Source organism: Leuciscus leuciscus (assembly GCF_965113295.1).
Source record: "Leuciscus leuciscus genome assembly, chromosome: 25".
Lineage (NCBI taxonomy): Eukaryota > Metazoa > Chordata > Actinopteri > Cypriniformes > Leuciscidae > Leuciscus > Leuciscus leuciscus.
In genome coordinates, this window is record NC_138724.1 from 29,821,648 (window position 1) to 29,836,155 (window position 14,508).

The window sequence follows — 14,508 nt, forward strand, 5'->3', positions numbered from 1 at the left end:
AATCCACCACAGTGAAGTACTTTGCATTTTGGGGAATTTGGGAGAGTATCGTATATGGGTTTGGAACTCTCACCGCTCGCGGAATGATAGCTGCATTCACCGCCTGGAGGTCCTGAACGAAACGGTATTCTGTCTCAGCATTCTTGTCACGAATCTTTTTAACAGGAAAAATCTGAGTACGCACTGGAGAATCTGGACAGGGAACAATTATTCCTTCTTTTAATAAAGACTCAAACACTGGCAAAATCCCCCGCAATGCCTCCTTTTTTTAATGGAAATTGCGGTTGACATGGCCTGTAATCAGATTTTGCCCCTCCCTTCCTGTTCTCCAATGCACACTTCTCAGTCACTCGTACAGTTCGCCTCACTCCAACCATAAAATCACATGTTTTCTGAAAAGCCCCAACTGCTTTGCTGTGTTTTGACCCTTCACCTGTTTTTTCCCAATCAGTGGCTCTCACACATTCTCCCACAAACAGGCCCAAATCTCCCCACGCTTGCTCTGTGGCCTTGGTCACAGATAAGTGTGGAACACTTTCTCCTGCAATCAAAAACAGCCTTTGCTGTTTGTCTGTTAGACTAGCTGAAAGCGCACACACATTTTCTGTCCAGAAAATTTTTTCAAACCTTAACCCTCTGGGGTCTAAGGTGTTTTTGGGGTCCTTGAGATGTTCTGACATGCCCTGACATTTGTGCTTTTTTCAGTTGCTTATAAACATATTAATGGCAAAAAAAATTTACACACTATTTAGCACAAACAGGGCTACCATAATATGTGAGCAACAAGAATGTACATGTCTGCATTTTTGAGAGAATAATGTTTATGCGTGGTTATTGAAAAAACTAAAAACTAAAGTTTCTGAAATAAGGCCATAAAACACATACTAAATATGTGCCAATAAGACTTTTGTCTAATAGATGTCATTGCCTAGTGTTTTTTCTTCAAAATGATGTGAAAATCACCCTGCCCTTATCATTCACATAACACAATACATTGATTTGAATTTTGCAAAGCACTTTCTGTTTGAAAAGGCAATATGCGGAGTGGGCGTCACAGATCATGCATATTTAGTGGTTCACACCTTAGGAGACAATGGGGCCTGCATACTTAATTAGCCATTCATTCAGGTGAGTCACTGAGCCACAAGAATGCAAGAGCAACAGTTGGAAGCATCTCAATTCTTTTTTATTTTTCCACATATTGTGCTTGCAATTTGGCCTATAATATCCAAGGAAAACATGTCTAGTAATTGTGCAGTTAATTCTCATACTGTATTTTCAGTTTTGGAATATTTATCCTCTCCCCAAATTTGTCACTAATAAAACACAATAAAAATTATTTAAAGAAAAGGCTTATATTTACCTTTTAATAGTTTGTTTACATCTACCTTGTAAATATATTTTTTTATTAAAAAGGTTACAATTACAACAACAATTCAAGTGTAATCTTTCTTTGTAAAAACTAAAGTATACATTTTATCATACATATTTCAAAGTTAAGGATTTGATTGATTATTTGATTACTTTATTTTTGACAAAACATACTATATTTAACATGAGCAAATATTGGCAAACAAAAGCTTATTTGAGTTGGCAGATATTTTATGTCTTATATGTCTGTAACATAGGTCTTTCATTTTTATTATAAGAAATATAAATGTTAATTTGCAGTTTAATACGTTGCTTATACAAATACATTTTATTTCAACATATTTCAGTCGATTTTTACTCAGTATAGCAATACAGTTTGCTAAAACCGAAACATTCATTCACAAACAGAAACGCCTGACTGTAACGTTGTTTTTATGAAATATTAGGGCATATAAATGTTAATTTTCAGTTTAATACGTTGCTTATACAAATAGCCTACATTTTATTTCAACATATTTCTGTCGATTTTTACTCAGCTCAGTATAGCAATACAGTTTGCTAAAACATCATCATTCATTCACACAGAGACACAATTTAAATTTAAACTGTCTTTTTGCGAGCTGTGGTAAACAGCGCGCATCTCTGCGACTGCCGTTCATTCATTCACAGAAACGCGATTAACTTGAGAAGGAAAAAAAACTTACTACATATTCGGATCCTCTCTCCTGCAATACCCGCACTCTGAGGTAGATTTTCCGTTATTATTATTCCTCACAGCGCTGCCAGATGGTGTAAACACGTAGGTTACAATGATCTGAATAAACTTGTGTTTTCTCGAGCTGATATGGGGGGCGTTCACAGGATTGCCTCAGTAATTTGCGTTTGAATAGCACGCGCTCTCCGTGGGCGGAGTCACATTACATTTGAATGAGCTCTAATTAGCTCGACTGGAATCGCTCTCTTTTAATACAGATTTCACAAGATGAGAATATTTGTTTTTTATATAAATTACCTCATTTTAAAGAAGAGAATTCAAGCTTCATGCCTGTATGTCTGTATGTCTGTTTGACTCAGTATTCGCTGAGTTATTGTTCATTTTCGGACGCGTTTCAGAATGGTCTTCACTCACAGAGAGAAGGCAGAACTAGCATCACGTTTATTTTTCTTTATTTGGCAAAAAGCACAACAGTTTGTTTTTATTGTGAGTATACACAAAAATAATACACATTTAACAGAATCGATTGATGTATGAAACTTGCTTGTAATATCAAAGTCAACAGAGCAAAATTAATTTCTTTTGAACTGAACTGAAAAAAATCCAGCAAAACGCGTGGGCGCGTTTTCCGACCTCACAGGGTTAAAGTCTCGTTTTCTGTACTGTTAAACCAGTTTTCTTCATATTTTTGTTTTTGTTCAATAACAACGTGTGATGTGCAATGCATTTTGTCAGGTGCCATACAATCTGTTTTCCCAGACGTCGTTCGGCTTTTTGCCAGTTTCAGAATCATATTTGCCCAATCTGAATCATTTATCCGCCATTCGTATGCCCATCTTGGGTCAAATTTTAAACAGCACGCCTCAGGATTTTCCTCAATTGATATCCCTGATGGCCCTGCTGTTAATGTCAAATTTAATTCACACATTAAATCTCTGGCCATTAGCGGTGTCGGACAGTTTGTTGAACAGAGGAACGCATGCCTCAATGTTGTTCCCTTTTCTGTCTCACACACTAAGGGCTCCGTGAAATTTTCAAAAATGACATGACCCGAAGCCGACATGCTTTTATACACAGAATCTGTTAATGTCGGCGGGCATGGCAAATCACACGGTCTTATTGTTGAGCGGCAGGCGCCACTATCGACAAGAAAGTTTACAAGTGACCCATTCACTAACATTGGATATCTTGGCATTTGTGAAAACGCCTCACTTTTATACATTTTTAAGCATTCCTCAGAAACATCCATACTCAAAACTTTATCAGATATACATAAAGGTTTGCAAGCATTTTCTTCGTTGCAGAGAGCGGGACAGTGAGAATCAGTGTATGTGTGTGTGTGTGTGTTTGTTGTGTTAAAATAAAATGTTCACTTCCCTTTTCTTGAGCTGGAAACTGGCCTCCCGTCTGCCGCCTTTCCCTCTCGCGCTCTCCGCACAGCTGCTGGCTTCAATCCGCCTTTGTCGCCTCAGGACAATTTTCAGCCCAATGTCCCTCTTTCTTGCACATTTTGCACTTTGTACACTGTCTCATCATGTGATCATCCGACTCACACACAAGACACTTCCCTTTCTTCTGGTCCGTCTTCTTCTTTCTTTGATGGTTGTTGCTTCTTCCATACGGAAATGCCACTTTCGCCAGCTGCATTCCGCCTGTTTGCTGCATCCCGCCCGTCAGCTGCGCGGTTTCTTCCGCGTGCAGCGCGTGCGCCAGTGCACTTGACAGTCTTCCGTGTTTCCACTCGATGTAACTGATTTTCGCTGTCATTGAAATTTCTGGTTTCATGCCTACCAGCTTCAGCTCTTGTGTAGTGGGGCTGAATTCTTGGCAGAATTTGATCAGTTCTTCAGCAAATCTGTCCCCCGCGTCTTCAGGGTTTGGCAGAACTGTCATGCACTCTTTCAAGTCTGACCCGTTCCACGGTCTGTGCACGTACCTAGGCTTTGTCGGTTTCACGGGCTTTTGGGGCTTTTTTGCAGTCTTTACTTGCTTCTTTGGTTCTGGCTCTGTTTCGGATTCCGTCTCTGTCTCTGGCTTTGGCTGTCTCGGCGGAGAGCGGTCAAGGTCGTGGTCAAGCTTCAGGGCTGCCAATTTCTGCTCAGGGACGTGTGTCAGTCCTGCATAAGCCGGCGGAGCATTCTGCGCGCTTGGCGCACTCGGTGCCGGGTTTACATGTGGGAAAACACAAACACAAACATTCCGTTCATTAGCTGGTGTAGGTGTCACATGTCTCTCACATGCATTCATATTTCCCTCACCACATTTACTCACGCACACGCTGTCAGGTGCCGTGGGCACAGATTTTTCACACACATCACTCTGCTTTTCATTCATAGCCATTTCTTGCTTTTTCTGCATTCTGCATTCTCTCTTTCTTGCTTCTTCCATCCAACATTCAACCGTTGCATCACAGTTTTTACACACATGTCTAGCGCACGCACAGCAGCCTATTGTTTTGTTGCTGCACTTCTCAATTGACTCTTTAACCACTCTTAATCTTGTGGTGCTTAATGTTCCTTCTTTCGGAAAATCATGATGTCTTATGAGCTTCCCTATGTCTTTCAAGCCCTTTTTCCCATGATTTTTCTTCATTGCACAGTATACCGGTGTGCAGTATTTACTATTAGATGTCCCCATAATGGCTGTTATTCTCCTTCTTTCACTATTGCCTGTGGATTTTACTTCAGCGCGCTTACTCTAATTTTCACCCGAAATCAGGAAAGGTTGGAATTAATCTCTGCTTACTTTCAATTTCTTTCCCTGGAATTCCTCCAGCGATCAATTATTTCAGCCCCTATTAATTTCAATAACGAGTACTCGGCTTTGGTCCGGACAATGTCTTGACCTCCTCTGTGTCTCAATTTCCTCGCCCCTTTTAAAGCCTCTTCTTTTCCTCGTACCACAGTTCTAGTTTCAGTTCTTAAACACAGCCATTATGGTTCATCCACAAAATGTTCTTTTCCAAATCCCCAAATGAAACAATAAATTTGCTATCTCTTACCCAAGATTTTCTGTTGCCACCTGGGTTCTTTTCCGAATTCCAGTGGAAGTCCTCCCGGGCCTGAAGCGGCTGGTTCTCCTTCTCTGAACACTTTCGAGGTGAGACTGAAGCCTATTGCATTCAGGGCGTTTTCCCTCCACCGTCCGCTGATCAGGTCCAGAAGGCCTTTCAAGGAATATCGATCCCACTTCTGACACCAACTGTTATGGCAGTTTAATTCACTAAACAATCATCTTTGGCGTAAGAGACAGTCTGGAATCAAATGATTTCATCCACAAAATTTTCTTTTCCAAATCCCCAAATGAAAAAATAAATTTGCTATCTCTTACCCAAGATTTTCTGTTGCCACCTGGATTCTTTCTGATTCCAGTGGAGTTCCTCCTGGCCCTGATAGCAGTTGGCTCTTCTCTCTCAATTCTGCGAGGTAAGACTAAAGCCTGGTGCTTCAGGATGATCAGTCGTCAATCCGCTTTACTCAGGGCCAGAAGAAACCGCCATGGAATCCCCACTTCTGACACCAACTGTTATGGCAGTTTAATTCACTAAACAATCATCTTTGGCGTAAGAGACAGTCTGGACTCAAATGATCATTAAAAAGTAATTTATTGTCTTGCAAGAGGCCCAATTGCCACACAGAGGTAGACAGTACAGTCTGTGAAACAAGTGCGACCAGAAGGGAGGGGCAGGCCAGTCTTTATACTCTGTTATTGTTATCTTCCAAGGTTCTTTAAACTCCAGAGATGGATAAGACACCACCAGTGATCCTATTATACTGAACTTTAGTTTAGCTTAACTTACAGCCTGCAAGTCCTAAATTGGACAGCCCTCTGACCTTAGGGGTCAGGGCATCAGCCTTCAAAAGCTCTCCCCCTCTTTCTCCTGCTTCGCAGGCGTTTCACATCAATCATTATATCACATAGTCAGCAACACACATAGTAGTCAATCTAGTGTATGTTAATGAAAATCAAAGTAAGAAATGAAAATAAAAAATCTCCCATTACAGCTAGTTAACACTGTTTTATTTAAACAACGACGTTGTTTCTCAGTTAAATGAGAGAGTTACAAAACTTTTATTTTACAACGATTTTATTTCTCCTTTACCAGTGTTGATATGTAATATGTGTTGGCTACGTAGCAAGCTACTGTTTCAAGTGTAACGTACCTCAACTTGTCCATGTAATATTAATATAATAATAGATTGACCATGGTTCATCACTAATGTTAAATTCTGTGTTGATTTTGCAGGGGGCTGATGAACACACCTGTGTTCTTATAGAGTGGAGAGTGGCTAATGAAAGGGAGGAAAGAAAAGAAAGAGCGACGAGAGAGAGGAAAGATTCCTTCAGCTTTTAGAAATAATTGCTAAAAAAAATAATAATAAAGAAAACAAATGTTTCACACTCTCTTTCCATTTATTTGTTAGTAAGTTCATTTTGTAATGCTGTTTTAGCAAGTTTTATTACAAAACACTTAATTCCCAGGGATTTACAGTAGTTAGATTGTCATTAATATGTGGCATTAAGTAATTAATATTTTTAAAGGGTGTTGTGTGTGCACTTATTTTGTAGCAGATTCCAGATGTTTTTTGAAACAAGCAAATTGCAGGTATATCTGAAAAATATGAGTGCCACACTGAAGAGAAATACCCACACACTCCAGACACCTTTAAAATGAATTTGCTTTATTTTTGTATATTATTTAACTTTTAAATGGATACAGAATACAAAGCTTAAAACAAAATCACAAAACTTTGGCACAAAGTAGTATAATAGCTTAAAGCACCACCAAAAGCAAAAGTTTTAAAAGTTTTTTTTTTATTAAAGTGTCATCTTGAGGGAAGAAAATTAACTTCAGCAGCTTCAATAAGGTAACCTTCTAAAAGATCTAACGGGACTTTCTTAATAACAATCTCATTTGTTGGGCATCACTTTAAAATAATTCAAAATCTGTTTCTTTAAAAGCATGTGTACAAGATGAGAACTTTACACCCTTGGTAATTTTTGGATTTCCACTTGAATTTTTCCTACCCAAATTTAAAGTAAATCATTTGTAAAATATGTGCTATGTGATATGTAGTAGCTAGAACACCAGCACCTCGATGTCCTTTTTTTCCACCCATGGTCGCAATCAGTGACTGGATGGACTACCATGAAAGTCGGAGGTCAGGGTGGAGGTCAGCTCCATCTTTAAAATATAGATGAAGAATTGGCACAGTAGGTTGTAGGGCTCACAATCTGTAAACGTGTTTAGTTTATTTTAGATACAATTTGAATCGACAAGACACTTGTTTTCTGTGTTGGATTATTTATAAATATAATATGTATGTATGTATTATATGTATATGATCCATTTCTTATGTATGTGTGTGTATTTATATATATACACACACACACACACACACACACACACACACACACATATACATATATGAATACTTAAGATGTAAAAGCCTCTAAGTGCCATCTTAAATTTTCTTCTAGTTTGATTATTTTTATCAAGCTTGTATGTTTATGTTCAGTTATTTCACTTTAATGGCAATGAAAAGGACCTATTAATTGTCATTAAAGTGAAATTACTGAACCTAAATAATACAAGCTTGATAAAAATGCTCATTTTAGAAGAATTTTTTTCTTTTACGTCTGAAGTCTTCATATATACACATGTATATGAATGTGTGTGTGTATTGTATCTGACCTCAGTGTGTTACCCAACTGTTCACTGTGTGTGTACTGTGTATATATATATATATATATATATATATATATATATATATATATATATATATAATATACACACACACACACTGTGATATTGCCATCCATGAATGAATCAACAGAGATAAACACACACATACTATTGATTCATTCATGTTTATTCATTGATGGTAATATCACAAGCAAATAAATTACCTTTTCCTTACCAAAAATCAACATCTGTCATTGTTCACTGGTGTGTGTGTGTGTGTGTGTGTGTGTGTGTGTGTGTGTGTGTGTGTGTGTGTGTGTGTGTGTGTGTGTGTGTGTGTGTGTGTGTGTGTGTGTGTGTGTGTGTGTGTGTGTGTGTGTGTGTGTGTGTGTGTGTGTGTGTGTGTGTGCGAGCAACTGACCGACGACTCTGAATTGTGAGCACGAACGACGTAAAAACGCAGACGAAAGCGGAAAGAAGAACTAAAAACATTGCAGTCAGTGGAACGGGCTCTTTACATTTTCTCGCTGATGTGACCGCGCATGTCACGTGACAATACCAACATGGCGCATGTAGTACGTCCGGACTCCATTCATACTAACGGTATTCATACTATATAGAACGTACTTTTTTAACGGTCGCGAAGTACGTTCTAATTTAAATGTAGTACCTACTCACATAGTACGCGATTTCGGACGCAGCCTTTGCCTTTATAATAATAATAATAATACATTTTATTTAAAGGCGCCTTTCATGGCACTCAAGGACACCTTACAAAATTCATAAAAAAGACATTAAATAATCAAACCAGTACAGCAACAAACATTAAATCACATAAAAGCCTGCCTAAACCGATACGTTTTTAGACGAGATTTAAAAACTGAGAGACTAGAACTGATGCGAACTTCTACAGGAAGAGAGTTCCATAAATGGGGAGAAGCATAGCCAAAAGCTCGTGACCCCATAGAAGTTGTCCGAGTGCGTGGCAGAACAAGTGTAAATGCAGAAGCAGATCTTAGAGTGCGGGAAGGAGTGTGTATATGAAGAAGATATGAAGGAGCCAAATTTTTAAGTGCTTTGTAAGTTAAAAGTAGAATTTAAAAATTTACACGGAATTTAACTGGGAGCCAATGCAACTTCTGTAAAACAGGGGAAATGTGTTCAAAAGTGGAAGTTTTGGTAATGACTTGAGCTGCAGCATTTTGTACTAACTGTAATTTATGAAGAGATTTGGAAGGAAGCCCATAAAACAAAGCATTACAATAGTCGATTCTTGATGTTACAAGAGCATGCGCGTAGCAGTACTCTTGAGTGAAAGGACAGGACGCAGACGATTTATATTGCGAATATGGAAGAATGCAGAACGGGTAACTCTATTAATGTGAGATTCAAAAGACAGAGTTGTGTCAAGAATGACACCCAAACTTTTGACCTGATTCGATAGAGGAACAGAACAGTTATCTATTACCATAGAAGAAATATTCGACTTACTTATTGTATTTTTTGAACCAACAAGAAGAATTTCTGTTTTACTGCTGTTCAATTTTAGAATTTTTTTTTTTATTCACTTAAGCACTCACCAAGAGCAGATGAGGGAAACTTTGAAGAAGGTTTAGAAGACAGGTAAAGTTGGGTGTCGTCGGCATAACAATGAAAATGGATATCATATTTCCTAAAAATGTTGCCAATAGGTAAAAGATAAATAATAAACAGAAGAGGTCCTAAAACAGAACCCTGGGGAACACCAGTGACAACAAAAGTGGGTTTTGATTTAAACTGTTTAAGTTGTACAAATTTAATGCGATCTGTGAGATAAGAACGAAACCAGCTTAAAGCCATACCAGTAATTCCAATAGATTCCAGCCTGCTCAAAAGTATGGGATGTGAAATGGTGTCAAATGCTGCACTAAGGTCAAGAAGTATAAGTACTGATAAAAGACCAGCATCAGCCGCAAGTAATAGATCATTTGAAATCTTTACAAGTGCAGTTTCAACACTGTGAAAAGCACGAAACCCTGATTGTAACTGCTCATATAAACTATTGCAAGAGAGATATTCGCAGAGCTGAAGAGCAACAATTTTTTCCAGGATTTTTGACAAAAACGGAAGATATGAAATAGGTCAAAAATTAGCAAAATTCTTTGTGTCTGTCCCAGGTTTCTTAAGAATAGGTGTTATAACAGCAGTTTTAAGTGCAGTAGGGACAGTACCAGTAAGAAGTGATGTATGCATAATATCAGTGATTAAAGAGGAAAGAAATGATAAACCAGCTTTAACCAAGTGAGTCGGTAATGGATCCAGTTGACGTGACAGATTTCGATTTTTGTACAATGGAACAAATGTCCTCAACTGTTGGAATTTTAAAAGCAGAAAATGAAAATAAGGGAGATGGATGGCACAAAGTTAGAATGAGTTATGTTATAATCAGGGTTTGGTGAAACCAATTTCTGGTGGATGTGTTCAATTTTCTTATTAAAAAAGAGCATAAATGCTTCACACAATTCTGTAGACTTTATATGCCAGTTAGACCACTCAGGTGGCTTTAAAATAGTGTTAACCACAGAGAATAGAGATTTTTGGTTTCCTACACCAGATCCAATTAAACCTGCATAATAATCTAATTTTGCTGTGGAAAGTGCAGTCTTATAAACTTGCATGTGATCAGAATACAAATCTACAAGTCCAGTCTTGGAATACAAGCGTTCTAATCGACGCCCCTTGACTTTTAGCAGACGAAGATCCGATGTAAACCAGGGTGCAGAGTTGACAAACGAAACATTCCTGTTTTCAATGGGGCACAAGTGTCGAGGATCATTTGAAGATTGTCATTGTAATGCTGGATTAAATCATCAAGATTCCATGAATGGTCTTTGTAGGGAAGTGTGGACAAACTTTCCCCAAGAATTGAGGGATCAATGTTCTTAATATTACGAAATGTGATTGTACGACTCAAATTAGGCTTAAACACAGATAAAGAGACATTGAAAGACACCAGCAAGTGGTCTGACAGTGAAAAATCAGAAGTAGTGCAATTTCCAGGAATCACACCTGAACAGCAGACCAAATCAAGAGTGTGACCTTTTGAATGAGTTGGGACAGTGATAAATTGCTGTAGCCCAAAACTATCTAGGCATGATAAAAACTCTCTAGAACATGAATTTTCTGTATTATCCACATGGATATTAAAATCACCAACCAAAACCACGTTTGGAGACAATGAACAAAGAGAAGTTAAAAATGTTGAAAATTCCTGTTGGAATACAGAATTGGCCTTCGGAGGCCTGTAAACAATAGCAATGATAGTTGGTACGAATCCATTGATTTGCAAAGCAACAGATTCAAAGGAAGTAAAATCAGTTTCAGGAAGAGTTGTAACTTTCCATTTTTCCTTATATAGTACTGCAAGCCCCCCGCCCCGACCAACAGTGCGTGGTTTACAGATAAAAGCATATCCAGGAGGAACAGAGTGGTTCAAATGGTAAAAGTCATTACTTCTTTGCCAAGTCTCAGTAAGACAAAGAAAGTCGAACTTACGATCAAGCAGCAGATCATTCACGAAAGGACCTTTATCAGAGATTGATCGAATATTCCACAGTCCAAATGAAAGATCGTTCTTACCGTTGATAGAGGTAATCGTCTTTGTTGGCTTGACTAAGACACTGTGATCAATAGTCCGAACATGTTTCCTTGGAGGACGAGGGTTCGTAGACCAAATGGAAGGAATTCCACTTGGAGAGACAACCCTAAAACTCCGGCGAGATCCACGATGAACATATTTACGGCGTGGTGTAAAAGCAATATCCTGATGTAAGTTTAAAGCAGACGGAGGCTCACCGTAGTGCACGCGTAGCTGCAACAATTCTGCTGCCGAGTAGTGATAGAGCGGATACACAGGATGGATTGAGCAAAGGACAATCCACACAATCCAGATAGTCAGTTTGACGATCATCATTGCCGCAGCTGAAGGAGGGTAGAAGAAAAGTCAGACAGCCTCGAACCAATTTGACAGGTGAGCAGGAATCCAGCAATGCCGGCAACAGTCTCAGGTAGCAGTAGGGTGACCAGATGTCCCGAAAAATTCAGGACAGTCCCGAAATCTAAGCTGTTGTCCCGAATCCGACCCTAATTGTCCCGAAAATTATACTAAAGCAAATTCTTGAGTGGTTATTGTCTGATAAAACATTAAAAACTGTCCGTGGAGGTTGAGTCGTCCTGCAGCCCCCGCCGGCTCCTCATTGGCTGCAGCATCTTTTTTTCTTTTTTTGAAGTTCTACAAAGATACCGTAGGCGCAAGTTTAAATGCATTGATAAGCGAGCGCATGTTGCCGCAGCCGCGAGTACAGTGAATGTGCAGGCAGCCAGTCGTAAAGGAGTGATTGATTGGTCGCGGCACTGTGTGCAAAAAAATACTTCGGCCTAATGTCTAATGTCGGGTTACACAAAGCAAATCATCCCCCGTCCCGTATTTTAGCCAATCTCATCTGGTCACCCTAGGTAGCAGCAAAATCTCGGTGAATCTCTGTGAATCCAAAATCTTGCACAAGCGTACAAAAATTGTATGCAGTCCAGGCAGGTGAATAAAACACAGTGAACTAAAAGGGTAGGCCTAGTCTAAAAGCTAAAAACGTTAAAAACGTTAAATCGTTCAATGTTCCTCAGAGCAGCGGCTGCTAACAGCGCCAGCGTTAGGTCCACCGGAAGAATTTTTCTCACTCTTTCTCCACCCTTTCTCACTCTTTGCAGGAGGGGCCGAGCCCAGCGAAGCGAGCCTCAAATATCCAACGGTCCGGCTGTCCCCACTAAAATCACCAAGGAAGGTTTCACAGAAGCTCCTGAGCGCTGCACTTAAGAGGCAGCGCAAACCACCGAAATAAATGATATAGTTTCGTGTTTTCTGTTTTAATGTCTATTAATGTGTTCCCATGTAATGTTTGATTTTTATAATAAATGTTTGAAAAGTTCCATTTGTCTTGTCTTTTTTGATGGCAAAAAAAAAAATGCATAAACACATAAAATAAAAAAAAGAGGTGGTTTATTACACGTTTTTAGTATTAAACAAATACTTTCTTAGGCCCTAGGTCTGGGCCCTTTTGGTATGTCGATCGGGGGGCCCTGACGCAACAGAGTGAGTGATTTCGGGGGCCCTGGGGCCATTTCAGTGCTTAATTTACATAAAAATGCAGTGTCGGCGAAACCACTATTTTGCGGCCACTAAATAGGTTGGATCTGGGACATTTATGCGTTTACTCTCCCGTCATGTGTGGTTACCCTGGTAATCCAGAGTTCTCACGAGAGCACAAGTTGAATTTGCTCAGCGAGTTACTCTGGCGTCGAGTAATGATGCTCATTAAATATGCCCCTCGATCTGAGCTGCACCAATCACATCGGGTTATCTGATATAGGCGGGGCAGAGGCGAGATGACGACAGCGCTGTGACGTCGAAGTCATTAGTATAAACATTGCAAGATGGCTATGGATGAACACCAGTTGTTTGAAACGGCTTTGGCCGCTACAATGAACGAGTTAGACTTGGCTTTCTATCTAAAAGAGGAACAGAAGACGCCACTCAAATCGTTCCTTTGCAACAAGGACGTTTTTGCTGTTTTGCCGACCGGATACGGTAAGAGTCTAATCTACCAGTTAGCTCCGCTGGTAGCTAAGCGTATGGGGCTTGTTGTGATTGGTCGTAGTGTTATCCAATTGCGTGCAGTAGTGAGATTTTCAAATGCATGCTTGGTGCCGCCCCTCGAGCTGGCCGATCTTCATTAGTCGACGCCAGACCATTAATCTTTCAGATTTAGGTCTGGATTTCCAGGCTAATATTCAATTGGGTTTTATATTCAAACAGGGCTAAACCACTGATCTATATAATGACTTTCATTGAATGTCATTCTATATAGATCAGTGGGCTAAACAGAAAATACATGATCCGGCAGCGCCGGGGCTGAAACATCCTAACCATGTCCTCCAGTAAAATATAAAACAAAAAAATGACAATAGCCAATTCTGGCTCCATAGCTGTTTACTCAATTATATCAAATGAATTATCAGGATGGCAGCTGTCCTCTCGCAATTAGGAAATCCTACGAAGGCTACATGGTGCGTCCTTCGAAGGATGCAGCCTTCACATTGGGACACAGCTCATATGTATATCTATGGAGGAGACGAGAAGGGATATTGAGAAGCACCCTTAAAGTCGCCATGAACCGGAAGTTACAAACGACGTATTTCCAAGTGAAATGGAGTATTGAATAGAGTGCAGGGTTTTATTTTAGCGCTCATTCTTTGAGGGGAGTTGCCGCGCCATAGCACATGACAGGAATAGAAGAGAAGTCATTTCGAGGGGGGAGGGAAGGTTAACATATTTGAATAAAGAATATAAGGGTACATGAATTTATAGAAATTAATGAAGTGCACAGATAAATCATTTATAATAAACACTACCTATTACATATAAAAATACAAATTGTAAAATTTGATTTCATGGTGACTTTAAGAGCGGCTCGTACGGTGAAGTCGTGGCATGCATAAGGCTGTAAGTCGCTATAAATATGATGTTTAGTATGTTTAAGATGTTTGTCAGTTAATTCATTAATCTAGAGATGCAAATGTTGCAAAAAAAACGAAACGTAAAGTGACGTGCAAAGCGTGAGCATTAGTCAGCGCTGTATGCTAGCGATCTTTTGTTATTATTATCAGGCTAGTTTGGATTCCGTGATTACAAGCTATTAAGTAA

At 39.3% G+C, this 14,508-nt stretch overlaps 1 protein-coding gene across 5 annotated transcripts in view; it reads left to right on the forward strand.

The window, feature by feature from the left end:
• LOC309491273 (uncharacterized protein) overlaps positions 1–14,508 on the forward strand; it is an 82,880-nt gene that overhangs the window by 43,097 nt on the left and 25,275 nt on the right. For 2 of the 5 annotated variants that reach the window (XM_082160780.1, XM_082160778.1), the window contains exon 7: positions 12,516–12,691. The exons of 2 other annotated variants lie outside the window; for them this stretch is intronic. The gene's annotated coding sequence lies outside the window, so the exon portion shown is untranslated. Of the gene's footprint in view, positions 1–6,332; positions 6,570–12,515; positions 12,692–14,508 lie in introns of those variants that run through there. One more of the 5 variants, XM_082160779.1, reaches the window with a different exon arrangement.